General features: G+C 35.6%; 1 long non-coding RNA gene across 1 annotated transcript in view; it reads right to left on the reverse strand.

Annotated features, from left to right (window-relative positions):
• The window catches only part of LOC143233316 (uncharacterized), a 97,463-nt gene that overhangs the window by 37,050 nt on the left and 42,525 nt on the right, over positions 1-17,888 (reverse strand). The window contains exon 2 of the long non-coding RNA XR_013018096.1: positions 5,298-5,367. This is a non-coding gene — a long non-coding RNA (uncharacterized LOC143233316). The remainder of the gene's footprint in view (positions 1-5,297; positions 5,368-17,888) is intronic.

Consider the following 17,888-nt stretch of genomic DNA (forward strand, 5'->3'; position numbering starts at 1 on the left):
CTGTGCTACCTGAACAGAGCTCACGCAACTTAGTTATGCACACACATAATATATTTACTCGCACGTTCTCTTTGAAACAAGAAGGGACGTCAAATAGCCATGGCTGTATTAGATCTCAAATCGGTTAAGAGATAAAACTATGAACTAAAAGTTGATGCTCAGAGGCATTTTATGAGCCACTGTGTCGCGGCTGAAAAGTGAGAAAAGCAACCATACATCATAAAGTATCACAATTTTAGGTTGCTGGTTTAAGCTTTAATCACAATATTAACTTCACAATTGCTTACCTCCCCACCCCATCTACTAACTCAGCAGTACGTATGAAAGCTAAAAGCCAGACTTAGGAACTTGAGGTGGGAATAATACAGGTAGCTCATTGTGTTGCTTTGTGCTAAAGAAAAAAACAGGCCCGGCATGGCCAAGCGCGTAAGGCGTGCGACTCGTAATCCGAGGGTCGCGGGTTCGCGCCCGCGTCGCGCTAAACATGCTCGCCCTCCCAGCCGTGGGGGCGTATAATGTGACGGTCAATCCCACTATTCGTTGGCAAAAGAGTAGCCCAAGAGTTGGCGGTGGGTGGTGATGACTAGCTGCCTTCCCTCTAGTCTTACACTGCTAAATTAGGGACGGCTAGCACAGATAGCCCTCGAGTAGCTTTGTGCGAAATTTCAAAAAAAAAAACAAAACAAAAGAAAAAAAAATGTTGTCCCTAAACAGATAATTCTTGTTCACTAAAAATGTCTATTTCACCAGTAGATATTAGGTATTGAATAAATAGGATAGCAAAAAAAAAAAAGGTTATTTAGAAAATATGTTTGACACTTTTTGAAACTTTTATGTGTGTGCGATGGTTTTAATACCGTTGGCCAATAGATTTAGAATTGTACTTTTTATTGTGTTATTAAACTGTTTTTCTCGCGACATCTACTGTAAGACTTTTCACTTCGTATCTCCTTTAATTTATACTATTATGAAGGTTTGTTTTCACCGTATTAACTTAAATCATATTTATTCAAAATATGCCCTGCTGAGCCCTTTGACTCCGCCGTACTTATCTGAGGCTCCGCGAAGAAATTTTAGAATGTTAATATTTTTTCCTAAAACTATAAAATTGAATCAGAATACGTTGTACAAAAAAGTAAAAAGTAAAATACGTTTTTAATATAACTCGTTTATGACGTATTGAGTTTTTAATATTTTATTCTGCCTGACGCCAGACGATTTTATTTAGCTGAGGGGAAGTTCTCGCGATGAAAGTGTCACTACAATCGCAATTAACTTCGGCAGTGGTGCCACTGGCTGCTTATAGATATGGTACCATCTCGAGATCGCATGCGTCATTGGAGATGTAAGATAGCCTAATAATTTTCGCATGAAACATCGGTCGATCTTAGGTAGTGATGCCAAATGTCTTTTAAAGGCGAGATCTGGATAAGCAGCTGAATCTCAAACTAAATGAAACATGACGTCATAGCTGAAACTTGTCCAAATTTGAAACATCGTGATGCAGTATCAATTGTCTCAATTTCAAAGTATATGTTTATGAAATATAATTATATTTATGACAATTATAATTGGTAATTGTTAGGTTAGACTAGATTCGTTGTAGTTTAATTAGACAAACTTGGTATCAATGAGTTATATGACGTCATACGCCCGCATGACGTCATGTTTCATTTTGTTTTATTTTGTTTGAGATTTAGATGCACGTCAGATCTGGCTTAACATTTTATTATTTGGCTTCAAATATCTCTTAAAATGTAAAAATAATAGGTTACCCTTTTCCATTAGAAAAATATATTATTCTAACGGCCTTGCCTTTTTCCACAAATCTTTGTTTCTGACTTCCTTATGGCAACACTGATCTTAGGTCAGCATGTTATTGTATGATGAAAAGCGCTTGCTCGGTTTTTACGAATTGCGCGAGGAGATAGGTTTCTTTTTATCTGAATGCCATTTTGAACTTGCATACAAATTAAGGGACAAATGCTGGATACAGAAAGTGACTTTGAAAGGTATTCAAATGTATTTGCCAATCTAAATGAAGTGAATGCTACAATGCAGGGTACCGGGGTAACGTATTTCAAAGCTCAGAGTAAAATGAAAGCGCATCAACGTAACCTAAAACTTTGGGATTAAAACTTATAGAAGAACTTGAGTGCTTCGAAAATCTCAATGGTTTTTTTACTTATTAATGAAATTTCCCTAAGTGAAGATGCAAAAGTTTCAGTCTTGAAACACATAATCTGATTTGTCTACAACTACTGGGGAGTACCTAAGTCCTCATTTTGAAAAATTACTGTGGATTCAAAATCCCTTTGTTGACTCTGCAGATACCAACGATTTAACTTTGAAAGAAAAAGAACAGCTTATAAAAATTCCAACTGATTACCCCCTAAAAATAAAATTTCAGCAGAAAGAAATTACAAAGTCTTGGACTCAAATGGCAATGGAATATCCTGAAATAAGTAACAGAGCATTGAAAACTTTGATGCATTTTCCAATAACGTATCTTTGTCAGCAAACATCTTCACTGTATACAGTTACAAAGTCCAAATTTAGAAACAAGCTAAATGTTGAAGATGATTTGCGCTTACAGGTAACAACCATAACTTCAAATATTGAACTCCCTTGTGAACAAAAAAGCAAGCCCATCCGAGCCACTAATAAATAAATAAGTACACTATACTTTTACTGATATAAATTTTGCAAGCGGAAATGTTTGGACAAGTAAGTAGATTAAAACTTTTTTTTTAATATTGATTTATTTTAATAAATTTATATTCTAAAAGTTTGAAGTAAACTTTGTCTTATGTTTGCCGATTGTTTCTATTTTTAATGTATTTTTATGAAGGCTCCGTAATGTTTTTTTCTTTCTAATGTGAAGCTCCGCAGGTCTAAAAAGTTTAGGAATCTCTGATCTAAATCATCTTCCTACGTTGATGCTAATGTGGTTCCATCTTGTGTTAGCAAAACGTATTAAGTATTTAATATTGTTATTATTGTTAATACAATAACTTCTTTGGGGAAAAAAACCCCCAAAAAACTACAGATTAATGATACGACTGCTATATATCAAGAATAATTTACCCGATGTCTGCTGAAAACAACTCTTTTGTATATTGATTTACATAGAGGAAATCAACCGTCAGTTCACGATACATTCAATACCACAGCTTTCGCTCTTCTTATGACGTCACTCTCACAGTGGCATAGCGATAGTCTCAAATCTTATAACGCTGAAAACTTCCCATGGTGGGTATAGCACAGATAGTCAATTGTGTAGCACTGCGTTTAACAACAAACAAACTGTCTATCCTAGTGGTGAGAAAATTAAATTCATGAAAAAGAAACAACCATATGCAGCTTTTAAACACATCCAAGGGCCATAATATTTCTGTTACAGATAGAAACCCAAAATAATACATCTAAATAAAAAAAAAATAAGCTGTATATACGAAACGTTTTTGTAGAATGAAAAGATTCTCAGAATGACCGGTAGGTGTCCGCGTGTTTCTTTTGTGTCAGAAAGAAAAATGAACCGATGAAATTTAACTGTCTTATTTTTTGGTTTATTTTGAATTTAGCGCAAAACTAAAAAATAATACAAAATATAAAATAAAGTAAAGCAGCAAGATAGAAGTAAGAGTTTATGAATACTCTGAAACTTAAAACTAAAGATAGAGTTTTAATCAGTTTAATATCAAAGAATTATATAGAGGTAGATCAGTAGCTGTTGTCAAAAAAACTTCAAGACCATTTCGCACATTTTGTTTGTTTGTTTTTGAATTTTGCGCAAAGCTACTCGAGGGGTATCTGCGCTAGCCGTCCCTAATTTAGCAGTGTAAGTCTAGAGGGAAGGCAGCTAGTCATCACCACCCACCGCCAACTCTTGGTCTACTCTTTTACCAACGAATAGTGGGATTGACCTGTACATTATAAAGTCCCTACGGCTGAAAGAGCAAGCATGTTTGGTGCAACGGGGATTCGAACCCGCGACCATCAGATTACGATTTGAACGCCTTAACACGCTTAGCCATGCCGGGCCGTTTCGTAGATTTTGAAAATAAATCATCGCTATTTACTCTATTTCATTTATTGTTAGACCTTTTTCCTTACAATTTCCTGTGTTTACTTAGAGATTTCATACTTCAAGGTGAGCAAAGCTTTAATTTTGGAATTCTGGAATATAGATTATGGGTATGGGTTTTTCTTATAGCAAAGCCGCATTGGGCTATCTGCTGTGTCCACCACGGGAATCGAACTCCTAATTTTAGCGTTGTAAATTCGTAGACTGTACCAGCGGGGGGCGATATAGAGGATAGAAACATTGGGGTACCATAACTTCTTACTTACGTGATGTTCTTAGATGGGGGTACTTCAAATTTGTTTTGTAAATACACACACACAAGACCCGGCATAGCCAGATGATTAGGGCGTTCGACTTGTAATCTGAGAATTCGAATCCCTGTCACACCAAATATGCTCGAGCTTTCAAACGTGGGGCCGTTATAGCGTTACAGTCAATCCCACTATTCGTTGGTAAAAGAGTGGCTCAAGAGTTGGAAGTGGGTGGTGATGACTCGCTACCTTCCCTCTAATCTTACACTACTAAATTAAAGACGACTAGCACAGATAGCCCTCGTTTAGTTTTGAGCAAAATTCAGAAACGAACAAACAATACACACACTGGAGATTTATTGTAGAATTCATAACGTGTGCTTGTGTAGTAATATAAGATTTCTTTTTACTGTAGATATAAAACTTACGGTTGGTAAAAAGAAACCTTCATCCACGTGGGCCAAGATTGAAACTCAGGTGACTATTTTATCAATAACGTGTTTTGTTGTTGTTATAAAACAGGAAATGTTGTTTGTCCGTAGAGACAGATCCGAATCCGTGCGACGCTACTAAACATTCCTCTCATGTAAATCTGTGGGTGCGTTAGAAGTATAACTGTCAATACCTTAATATGAATGGCGATTGATAGGATAGTGTGAAGTGGCCACTTTCCCTTTGGTCAGTAGTTAAAAATTAGGGAAGTGGCAGATAGCCCTAGTAACGCTGCCTTAACTAGAAAACACTGTCATATATATACTCTAGAAAATAGAGAAGTGATTGGATTGTCACTATAAATATATTGCTCAGGCTTATCCTGGATTCTGCATGTTGCATATGGTATTAAGCTAATGAATTATTCCACTGTTTGATCTAAAGCACAAACTGCATAATTGGCTATATGTATTCTGCTCACTGCGATATCAAAACTCAGTTTGTTGGGTTTAAGCCCGCATACTTACCGAAGAACCATTGTGAGACAGAAGAACCACATCCATTTCTTTCTTCCAGTACAGTAAAAGGCACTGTCATCTGGAACCGTAAAAAAAAACAAAAAACAGTTTACTCTTCTGGTCTTATGATTTTCTTGGTTCTAGAATATTAAAACATACTGCCCCTCGCTTAGTTTCGTACTTGCAACACTGAAATCCTGTTTCCCGCGGTAAATAGAACTCGTATAGCCCATTGTGTAGTTTTTCACTATAACAAACCAGTGAACAATTATTACACTTACGATTTTTTTTTTTCAAACAAGGGCGCTTATTTATTTTTAAGAATGTTAGCAATAAATAGTTTTGGTCATTCCGACAAGATGTATTTTATTAACGGCTTTTCGAATTATGGAAGACAAAATCCTTCAAGTTATATATCATGATATATATACATGAAAAGAAAACCTCGCCTTTAAGCCTTAATGTGCTTCAATATGTATTTGTTTCTATTCTATTGGTGACGATTTTGGGGTTCAAGGCCTCTTTATTAATAAAAAAAAACTCGAATTGGTGATCCAAGTTTGGAGTTCAAGGTCTTTTTGTTAATGAAATTCAGATTGGTGACCCGAGTTTGGAGTGTAAGGCCACCTTTTTTTAAGAAATTGTTCGGATTAGTGATACAAGTTTGGAGTTCAAGCTCTCTTTGTTAACTAAACTTGGATTGGTGAAACGACTGAGGAGTTCAAGGCCTATTTATTAAAAACACTCGAACTATTCTTTCAAGAATGATGCTGATAGCACGTGAATATTTTCATGAGTTATTTTTTATCATTATTTTTATTTGTACTTTAATTGATATCATATAACTGTGAGCTACAGTTGTTTCACAGTTAATGTGTTTTTTGTGTGTGTTTAGTGTGCATCACCTCTCTCAAACATGTACAGCATTATGTTTCAAGTACAGTTCATGCTCTTCCAATATAATTACGTCTCAGGTTTTCTAGTTCTCCGTTCAATACCAGGATTTAAACAAATTTTAAACGCATTTTTATTTGTAATCAGGGCGAAAGGTGGCGTAGTGGTCAGCATGAATCCGTTGTCATTTAATCTCGCACTTCGTGACCATGAAGTTAACAGTCACATCTCACTATTCGGTCAAACCAGACTAATTTGAAGAATTGGTGATGGGTGCTGTTGATTAACTGTCTTCACTCTAGTCTATCAGTTCAAAATTACGGACAGCCGATAGACTTGTACAGCTTTGTGTGAACATTCTAAAACAAACAAACGTTACGATCAGACATCAAATCAGATTATGGTTGTCAAGTGTGTTTGTTGTGAACTACTAATCTGAGAATAATTAAAAGTAGAAACTGTTACAAAGTTTCTAAACCTTCGGGGGGCTTCGAAACTTGAGAACTTGATTGTATTGATCTGTAACAATAAGTCTATGAATACATATATTCGTTAAGTTTATAACAATAAGCGGAAAATTAAATTATATGAAACAATTAGCGGCGTTGAAATATAATAGACTTACGCAGAGACGTACAAAATACAAATTAAAAATAATAGTAATAATAGGGTGGTTAAAAAAACACAGTTTATATGAACAAACTTAGTCGATCAGTTAACTTCTTGTTTTCACGACTCGAAGATTTAAATTTAGAAATGACCCAAGAAAATAGTTCATTTTTATTGACTTATTCCACTAAAAGTTGTTGTTCTGAATTAAGCACAAAACTACTCAATGGGCTGTCTGTGCTCTGCTCACCATGGGTATCAAAATCCGGTTTTTAGCGTTGTAAGTCCGCAGACATACGGCTGAGCCACCTCACTATAAGAAGCAAAGGTTGTTGTTTTTTAAAACATAGTAAGGTTCATTTTAACAAGAGTTTAAGATGGTTTAAAAACTATAGTGTAATAAATAATAAGTATTTTTTATTGGTTTTCAAATTAAATCTTTTCCAAAACTTAAATTCATAGGGCGAGTGTGTGATTATTATGAAACCAGTAAATGAAATATTTTCAGGAAGTTTGGCTCATAAACTAACAGGATATAAATGCAAAACTCCAGTAAGTTTTTCACTGGTACTATATTGGTGAATTCTTGATACAGAGATAATGCTTTACAAAAATAAGCTCAATCTCATACAGTTATATCAAATTTCAAGCAATTCTATCAATATAGTATTATTCAATAGAGTTACATCTAACAATTTTTTTATGACGTACTTCTGTGGGTTATTTCTATTTCGGGCTGAATCTGTGTTGTCACTTCTTTGCTCATTTGTTTGGAATTAAGCACAATGCTACACAATTGGCTATACATGCTCTGCCCACCGCGGGTATCAAAACTCGGTTTCTAGAGATGCGAGTCCGCAGACATACCGCTATGCCACCAGAGGGCGTCACTTTTTAAAAATAATTGTGTGTTTTTCATGCATTAATATGTGGGAAGAGAAGAAATGTAAATATGCAGGAAATGCTCGCTCTGTTGTAACATGACGTCATAGTGTTGTAACATAACCTCATAGTGGTGTACCATAACTTCATAGTGTTGTGACATAACCTCATAGTGGTGTAACATAATCTCATAGTGTTGTAACATAACCTCATAGTGGTGTAACATAACTTCAAAGTGTTGTAACACAGCTTAATAGTGTTGTAACATAACCTCATAGTGGTGTAACATAATCTCATAGTGTTGTAACATAACCTCATAGTGTTGTAACATAACCTCATAGTGTTGAAACATAATTTCATAGTGTTGTAACATAACTTCAAAGTGTTGTGACAAAACCTCATAGTGTTGTAACATAACTTCAAAGTGTTGTAACACAGCTTCATAGTGTTGTAACATAACTTCCTAGTGTTGTAACATAACCTCATAGTGGTGTAACATAACTTTATAGTGTTGTAACATAACCTCATAGTGTTGAAACATAATTTCATAGTGTTGTAACATAACTTCAAAGTGTTGTGACAAAACCTCATAGTGTTGTAACATAACTTTATAGTGTTGTAACATACCTTCAAAGTGTTGTAACATACCTTCAAAGTGTTTTTGCTCAATTAACTGTATCGATGCACACTGGGAATACAGTCGAGAAAAGCGCTATGATATACAATAATTATTTTACACTTATTTCAAGAATTGTAGCTCGCAAATTTCATACATTGATATCCGAAGATTTCAATCATTCGGGATTTACATTACTCATGAATGTCCATGTTTTCAACGGCCCGGCATAGCCAGTTGGATTAAGGCGTGCGACTCGTAATCCGAGGGTAGCGGGTTCGCATCCCCGTCGAGCCAAACATGCTCGCCCTTTCAGCCGTGGAGGCCTTATAATGTGACGGTCAATCACATTATTGGCGGTGGGTGGTAATGGCTAGTTGCCTTCCCTCTAGTCTTACACTGCTAAATTAGGAACGGCTAGCGCACGTAGCCCTCGTGTAGCTTTGCGCGAAATTCAAAACAAACAAACCAATCAGGTCACCGATAGTTTTCAACTTCTATTGAATCGAAACTTAATACTTTTCTTCAACTAGTAATAAGTAGTTCATAAGTAATTTGATCTTCATTTTAGTTTCACAACAATAAAATTAATTCCGCGATTTTAAAATTTTTCTATTTATGTTGTAAAACATTAAACTCAGTTCCTCCAGGTCTTTGTAACAAATCTCTCCCCTTTTAAAGAATGCATACTTTCGTTTGACTTTTATTTTCATGATGTTGGTCGCAACATTAAGCAGCATTTTGATGGAGCATGAAGAACGTTAAGTAATCCGTAGTAGCTATAAATAATATTCACCTTACCTCTCCAGTGGTATGTCTGAAGAATTACCTTGCTAGAAACCAGGTTTCGATACCGATGGTGACCAATGCACAGACACCCCTTTGTATAGCTTTGTGCGTATTAACAAACAAGAACAATAGTTACCCACTTTATTTCGTTTTGAAGCCTCTTAGACCAGTTCTAGTTTAAAATATTTTTGATTTTCTGGATGTTTTACCCGAAAATAGCTCGTCATATTTAGTATAGGGTAAAGTTTCCTCTCAGTATATAAAACCGTTTACTTTATTCAAGGCCTTGCTTGGCGAGATGGTTAAGGCACTCGACTCGTCGCGGGTTCGTTTGTTTTTGTTTTTGAATTTCGCGCAAAGCTACTCGAGGGCTATCTGCGATAGCCGTTCCTAACTTAACAGTGTAAAACTAGAGGGAAGGCAGTTAGTCATCACCACCCACTGACAACTCTTGGGCTACTCTTTTACCAACGAATGGTAGGATTGAGAGTCACATTATAACGTCCCCACGGCTGGGAGAGCGAGCATGTTTGGTGCGACCGGGATTCGAACCCGTGACCCTCGGATTACGAGTCGAACGCCTTAACACGCTTGGCCATGCCGGGCCACTCACAGGTTCGAATCCTTGTTGCTCCAAACATGTTCAGCCGTGGGGGCATTATATGTAACGGTAAATCCCACTATCTTTTGGTAAAAGAGCAAATCAAGAGTTGGCGGTGGGTGGGGACGACTAGCTGCCTTCCATCTAGTTTTACCCTGTTGAACTAGGGGCGGCTAGCGCAGATAGTACTTGTGTAGTTTTGCGCGAAATTTTTAAACAAACCAAACCAAACTTTAGTATTAATAAGAATTGGATGAAAACGAATTACTATGCGAACTAGACAGGTACTTCATACGTGATGAAGCTAGTCCCAAATATCTCTCTTCAGTTAACTTATATTTTAAATATAAAAATAAATAAAAAATAAATATAAATTTTAAATAATAATAAATAATAATAATAATATATACATATATATATATATATATATATATATATATATATGTATTTAAACAATTAAAAAAATGCCACCAACAAACTTGACATTCTGTTGATAGAATAAAATAATCACTATATACGAGCCACAATACATGGACATTGCCCTGAAAAGGACCAAAATAATATTCAGTTCTACAATTATAAATACCAATCCGTCAAGAACATAAGTACGGGGAGGAGGAAGAGGTCACAGAGAACCTGACTCTCCAGGGTATGAACTTTTCTTACCGAAACACCGACAGACATTCTTCTTCTAGAAGTTGGACTTATGTGAACATCTTGACACGTTATAAATTGACCGTCTTTCTGTGTTCTGTCCATTGAATCAGAATATAAAGAAAACATAATGATAAATAGATGAGTACAGCTGAGCGTACTCGTGAAACATTATGTTTTGGAGGAAGGAATTTTGACTGGAAATTTTAAACTTTTAAGTAAGATACTCTTTCTACTTTTGTTATTAAGATTCTGTTTTTTTATATGGGTAAGTGATACGTTGTTTATTAAGCATTTCAGTTTAATATAGGGCTTATTAAGATGGCTTTTCAGAACGTGATGTTTATTTATAATAAGTATAATTGCTTACTTTTGTCATAAGACGTAAGCAATAAGCTTATTAGATTTTTAACACGTGGATTTAACATTACATACTCTATTCAGCTGGCCTAAGAAAACCACGTAGTCGGGAATGGATATGGCAATGGATGTGATGGACACAGTTTGGTCGAAATACTATTATACACGCTTCCTTATCTAGGAAACCCTTAAGGCAGTGAATAAAAAATGTGTGGTTTAAAATATAGAACAAGTTAAGAGATACTTACTATAACAAATGCAATTTATTATAATCATGATTCGACAGCTTCAAAATGCGATCATACCGTAACAAGTGTTGCTTAAAATATATAGATTGAAAAGTTTAGAGAACATATGCAACTTTGTTATAGCAGGTATAACAACGTTATTGGTAGGTTGGTTCATTCAGGAACAGATCAATAGATATAACGACGTTATTGATATGTTGGTTCTTTCAGGAACAGATGAATAGATATAACAACGTTATTGGTATGTTGGTTCCTTCAGGAACAGAGGAATAAATATAACGACGTTATTGGTATGTTGGTTCCTTCAGGAACAGATGAATAGATATAACGACGTTATTGGTATGTTGGTTCCTTCAGGAACAGAGGAATAGATATAACGACGTTATTGGTATGCTGGTTTCTTTAGGAACAGAGGAATAGATATAACGACGTTATTGGTATGCTGGTTTCTTTAGGAACAGATGAATAGATATAACGACGTTATTGATATGTTGGTTTCTTTAGGAACAGAGGAATAGATATAACGACGTTATTGGTATGCTGGTTTCTTTAGGAACAGAGGAATAGATATAACGACGTTATTGATATGTTGGTTTCTTTAGGAACAGAGGAATAGATATAACGACGTTATTGGTAGGCTGGTTTCTTTAGGAACAGAGGAATAGATATAACGACGTTATTGGTATGCTGGTTCCTTCAGGAACAGAGGAATAGATATAACGACGTTATTGGTATGTTGGTTCCTTCAGGAACAGATGAATAGATATAACAACGTTATTGATATGTTGGTTCCTTCAGGAACAGATGAATAGATATAACAACGTTATTGGTATGTTGGTTCTTTCAGGAACAGAGGAATAGATATAATGACGTTATTGGTATGTTGGTTCCTTCAGGAACAGAGGAATAGATATAATGACGTTATTGGTATGTTGGTTCATTCAGGAACAGATGAATAGATATAACAACGTTATTGGTCAGGAACAGAGGAATAGATATAATGACGTTATTGGTATGTTGGTTCCTTCAGGAACAGAGGAATAGATATAATGACGTTATTGGTATGTTGGTTCCTTCAGGAACAGAGGAATAGATATAATGACGTTATTGGTATGTTGGTTCCTTCAGGAACAGAGGAATAGATATAACGACGTTATTGATATGTTGGTTCCTTCAGGAACAGAGGAATAGATATAATGACGTTATTGATATGTTGGTTCCTTCAGGAACAGATGAATAGATATAATGACGTTATTGATATGTTGGTTCCTTCAGGAACAGAGGAATAGATATAACAACGTTATTGATATGTTGGTTCCTTCAGGAACAGATGAATAGATATAACAACGTTATTGGTATGTTGGTTCCTTCAGGAACAGAGGAATAGATATAATGACGTTATTGATATGTTGGTTCCTTCAGGAACAGATGAATAGATATAACAACGTTATTGGTATGTTGGTTCCTTTAGGAACAGAGGAATAGATATAACGACGTTATTGGTATGTTGGTTCCTTCAGGAACAGAGGAATAGATATAACAACGTTATTGGTATGTTGGTTCCTTCAGGAACAGAGGAATAGATATAATGACGTTATTGGTATGTTGGTTCCTTCAGGAACAGAGGAATAGATATAATGACGTTATTGGTATGTTGGTTCCTTCAGGAACAGAGGAATAGATATAATGACGTTTTTGGTATGTTGGTTCCTTCAGGAACAGAGGAATAGATATAATGACGTTATTGGTATGTTGGTTCCTTCAGGAACAGAGGAATAGATATAATGACGTTATTGGTATGTTGGTTCCTTCAGGAACAGAGGAATAGATATAATGACGTTATTGGTATGTTGGTTCCTTCAGGAACAGATGAATAGATATAACAACGTTATTGGTATGTTGGTTCCTTCAGGAACAGAGGAATAGATATAACAACGTTATTGGTATGTTGGTTCCTTCAGGAACAGAGGAATAGATATAACAACGTTATTGGTATGTTGGTTCCTTCAGGAACAGAGGAATAGATATAACGACGTTATTGGTATGTTGGTTCCTTCAGGAACAGAGGAATAGATATAATGACGTTATTGATATGTTGGTTCCTTCAGGAACAGAGGAATAGATATAACAACGTTATTGGTATGTTGGTTCCTTCAGGAACAGAGGAATAGATATAACAACGTTATTGGTATGTTGGTTCCTTCAGGAACAGAGGAATAGATATAACAACGTTATTGGTATGTTGGTTCCTTCAGGAACAGAGGAATAGATATAACAACGTTATTGGTATGTTGGTTCCTTCAGGAACAGAGGAATAGATATAACAACGTTATTGGTATGTTGGTTCCTTCAGGAACAGAGGAATAGATATAATGACGTTATTGATATGTTGGTTCCTTCAGGAACAGAGGAATAGATATAACAACGTTATTGGTATGTTGGTTCCTTCAGGAACAGAGGAATAGATATAACAACGTTATTGGTATGTTGGTTCCTTCAGGAACAGAGGAATAGATATAACAACGTTATTGGTATGTTGGTTCCTTCAGGAACAGAGGAATAGATATAACGACGTTATTGGTATGTTGGTTCCTTCAGGAACAGAGGAATAGATATAATGACGTTATTGATATGTTGGTTCCTTCAGGAACAGAGGAATAGATATAACAACGTTATTGGTATGTTGGTTCCTTCAGGAACAGAGGAATAGATATAATGACGTTATTGATATGTTGGTTCCTTCAGGAACAGAGGAATAGATATAACAACGTTATTGGTATGTTGGTTCCTTCAGGAACAGAGGAATAGATATAATGACGTTATTGGTATGTTGGTTCCTTCAGGAAGAGAGGAATAGATATAACGACGTTATTGGTATGTTGGTTCCTTCAGGAACAGAGGAATAGATATAATGACGTTATTGATATGTTGGTTCCTTCAGGAACAGAGGAATAGATATAACAACGTTATTGGTATGTTGGTTCCTTCAGGAACAGATGAATAGATATAATGACGTTATTGGTATGTTGGTTCCTTCAGGAACAGAGGAATAGATATAATGACGTTATTGGTTCAAATCGATCAGAGACTCGTTATTCACGAATTTAGCTCACGGGTCTAAAAAATCGACAGATAATCGTTTTCTATCAAACAAAATGATATGAATATGTATAAACCTTTGTCATAAACGTTCTTATAATTACCAGAGTTGTTACTTGGTTCAGTTTTGTCAATTAGAGATGTGAATAATATCTATCCAATACAGGTGAAAAGTTATTAATATAACCTGAAAGTGTGTGTATTTTCTAATAACAAAGACACATTGGGCTATCTGCGGTGTCCACTCAGGGGAATCAAACCCCTGATTTTAGCGTTGTAAATCCGTAGACGTACCATTGCAGTAGCAGGGAACTATCCTGAAAGAAAATGGAAGTTTTATTTGTAAATAACATTTGTAACCGTTGGTTTCAAGGTTGTAGTTTTATTTGAGGTAAGAGAATTACGGGGATCGTCTGTGAAATATTTTAATTCTAATAACAGCTGGTTTAAGACTTCTCTTAACAAGATACAACAGAGTTACAGATATTTATGCGTACATGTTGTGTTCATTTGCTGATGAATTAAGCTATAATCAATGCAAATTTAAAATTAAATAAACATAAAGGGTGTTAAGACTGAACATTTCTCTACTAGTTAATTTGGTCTTCCCTTAACTAGGCTATTTCGCTACCCGTTTCAGCAATGTATAACTGACTTATTTTGGCTGGACAATCTGCAAATTTGAACATGGGTTTAAGTTTCTAGAAGTTTAATTAGACGTGAAGATTCTAGAAGATTGACTTTGGCTTGAAGATTGATGGTGACTCGAAGTTATTTTATTTTAAAAGAGTGTTTCTATAATAACCTAATAAGAAAGAAATATGTATTGACACTTTACTAACTGGATTGCTTGTCTAACTGAACTAACAATGATGAAATGTGTTTGTTTTCTTATTTTGAATAAGATATGTAAGTGAGATTATGAAATAAAACTTTCTGTAGCAAACTGTCCGGCCACCTACATAAATCATGATCATGGGTGAGGATGTGTAAAGGGATGATGGATTTTGAAAAAAAAAAAATCATGGGTCGATCCACCAATAAGTTTCGTCTTCTGCAGGATATCTGAATAGTCTGGAACAATGGACAATTCAACGCATTTTGCAGAATGTATTCCACACACTAATATTCTTGTAATTCAAAACATGTTTGGATAAACAACAATAGGATTAGCTCGACCTTTCATGTTTTGACAGCATCATGATCAGTCATATATCTGAAATTAGGAAAAGCTGAAAACACCTACGGTTCCAGACTTTTCGGACATCGTGTATGTCAGTTTTTAGGTCACTTTATGATAATAAGTTAATGAAGATAGGAAAACGTTGTTGCTGTTTTTGAATTTCGCGCAAAACTACTCGAGGGCTATCTGCGATAGCCGTTCCTAATTTAGCAGTGTAAAACTAGAGGAAAGGTAGATAGTCATCACCACCTACCGCCAACTCTTGGGCTACTCTTTTACCAACGAATAGTGGGATTGATCGCACATTATAACGCTTGAAAGGGCGAGCATGTTTGGTGCGACCGGGATTCGAACCCGCGATCCTCGGATTACAAGTCGAACGCCTTAACACGCTTGTTCATGCTGGGCCCCGTAGGGAAACGAATTTTCCTAGCATTTGAGACTTTCTTGTTTACATGTCCGTGGAGGAATTGCAAAAACAAACTGTTAAATTAAATATTTCATCTATCGACTGAGGTCAGAGGTTATAAGTTCAGGTAAACACACAGATCATTTACGTCATTTCCGAATTTGTCACTTTGGTAAAAATAAAAGGATTTAACAACATTTTGCAACATAAATTTTAGAAGATTTGTTTGGTTTGAATTTTCACGCAAAGTTACTCCATGGCTGTCTGCTCTAGCCAACAGTAATTTAGCAATGTTAGATAAGAGAGCTACTCTTTTACTAACGAATGATGGAATTGGCTATGTTATTATAACATCCCTACGGCTGAAAGAGTAATCATATTTGATGGGACAAGGGCTACTCTTTTACCAACGAATTATTGGATTGACCATTTTATTATAACACCCTTATTGCTAAAAGGGTTAGCATATTTGGTGGGACAAGGAATCAAACAATAAATCTCCACATTGCGAGTCGAGCGCCCTCACCACCAGACCATGCCAGGCCAAATACAGAAGAAAATTTTATAACAATGAGTATCAGACGTCCAACAATGGCACAGTGCTATGACTGCGAACTTACGACGCTAGAAACTTGTTATGAGCAGAGTAAAGACAGCCCTTGTGTAGCCTTGTGCTAACTCTAAACAAACAGTGCAGATAAAGTATGTCTTTCCTATTTGTTATTGCTAATGTTTGTTTGTTTTTGTTTCGAATTTCGCGCAAAGCTACATGAGGGATATCTGCGTTAGTCGTCCCTGACTTAGCAGTATAAGACTAGAGGGAAGGCAGCTAGTCATCACCACCCACAGCCAACTTTTGGGCTACTCTTTTACCAACGAATAGTGGAATTGGCCGTCACATTATAACACCCCATGGGTGAAAGGGCGAGTATGTTTTGTGTGACAGGGATTCGAACCCGCGACCCTCAGATTAGGAGTCGAGTGCCTTAACCACCTGGCCTATTGCTAATCTAAAGTATGTTAAATGGTTTTACTTATTACTTCTGCAGTTTCGGTATTTGGAACCGTTGATACATAACATAGCAATGAAAACAAAGTGAACACGGAAAACAAATAATACGTATGTGAAGTGAATTTAGTTTAAAAGCCAGTGACTTTTACGAAACGATTTAATTTGTAGATCGTGTTTGTTTTTTAATAATCAAATATATATTTCAACTGCATTGCGAAACATTAAACATATTTTAGCGTATTTGTTACTTAGAGCTAGTTAGACGTTAAATGACTCGTAAAACTGCAGTATATTATGTTCTTTAAACCATCACACTTTTATTTAATTTCATAAAAAATGAACCATTGAACAAATCGTAACTTAACACATAAGCTATAAGAATAATTCGAATGATCCATACCAGTCACTGTGAGTTTGTTCTGTTTTGTTGGAAGATTATGAAATTTCAAGAAGGAAACCGCATGGATATTTTTGTGGACTTTTCTCAATCTCACTCGTAGTTTACAACTTGGTTTTTTCTTTTAAAGATTTTACCTTAGGATTCAAAAGGTGGAATGTGGATCCACAGGACATTTTCAGGGGAGCTGTAGTAGTGGATAGTGGATCCCGGAGAAGAGGACTTGTGCCGAGAAAGTTTAGGAACCCCTATCTTATCTGATACTGTACTTTGCTTATTGGAAACACAGACCTAGTTCTTTCTTTGCTTTCCCAAAGTCGCATTCGAATATGACGAATTAGCAGTCGTGTTAATTATATCTCTGTATTAAATAATAATAAATTATTTGTAGCTTTTTCTGCTATAGTTTTATATTGATACAAACATGAGGATTTACAACGCTAAAATCAGGGGTTCGATTCCCCTCGGTGGGCTCAGCAGATAGCCCGATGTGGCTTTGCTTTAAGAAAACACACACATACAAACATAAATTTTCATAAGCTATTACATCAACCAGTAACTTTAATGTCTTATACACTATTTTTTTTTTATCTGCTTTGTATGTTTGTTTGTTTTTTGCTACGTCTTTATAAATACTACTTGCAAAGTATTGTGTCAAGATCTCTTCTCCTTCATGGATTAATGGATTAGGTTGTTTCATGATAATCTATTAGTTCTATCTTGCATACTAATACATACCAGTTTTACCTTGACGTATTATACATTTAAAAATATGGTTGGATTGTTTCCTTTTATGTTTGGAACGTCTGAGATAACTTTTATTTTCATTTCAAAAACATTATTTAAC

Source organism: Tachypleus tridentatus, chromosome 12 (genome assembly GCF_004210375.1).
Source record: "Tachypleus tridentatus isolate NWPU-2018 chromosome 12, ASM421037v1, whole genome shotgun sequence".
Classification (NCBI taxonomy): Eukaryota; Metazoa; Arthropoda; class Merostomata; order Xiphosura; family Limulidae; genus Tachypleus; species Tachypleus tridentatus.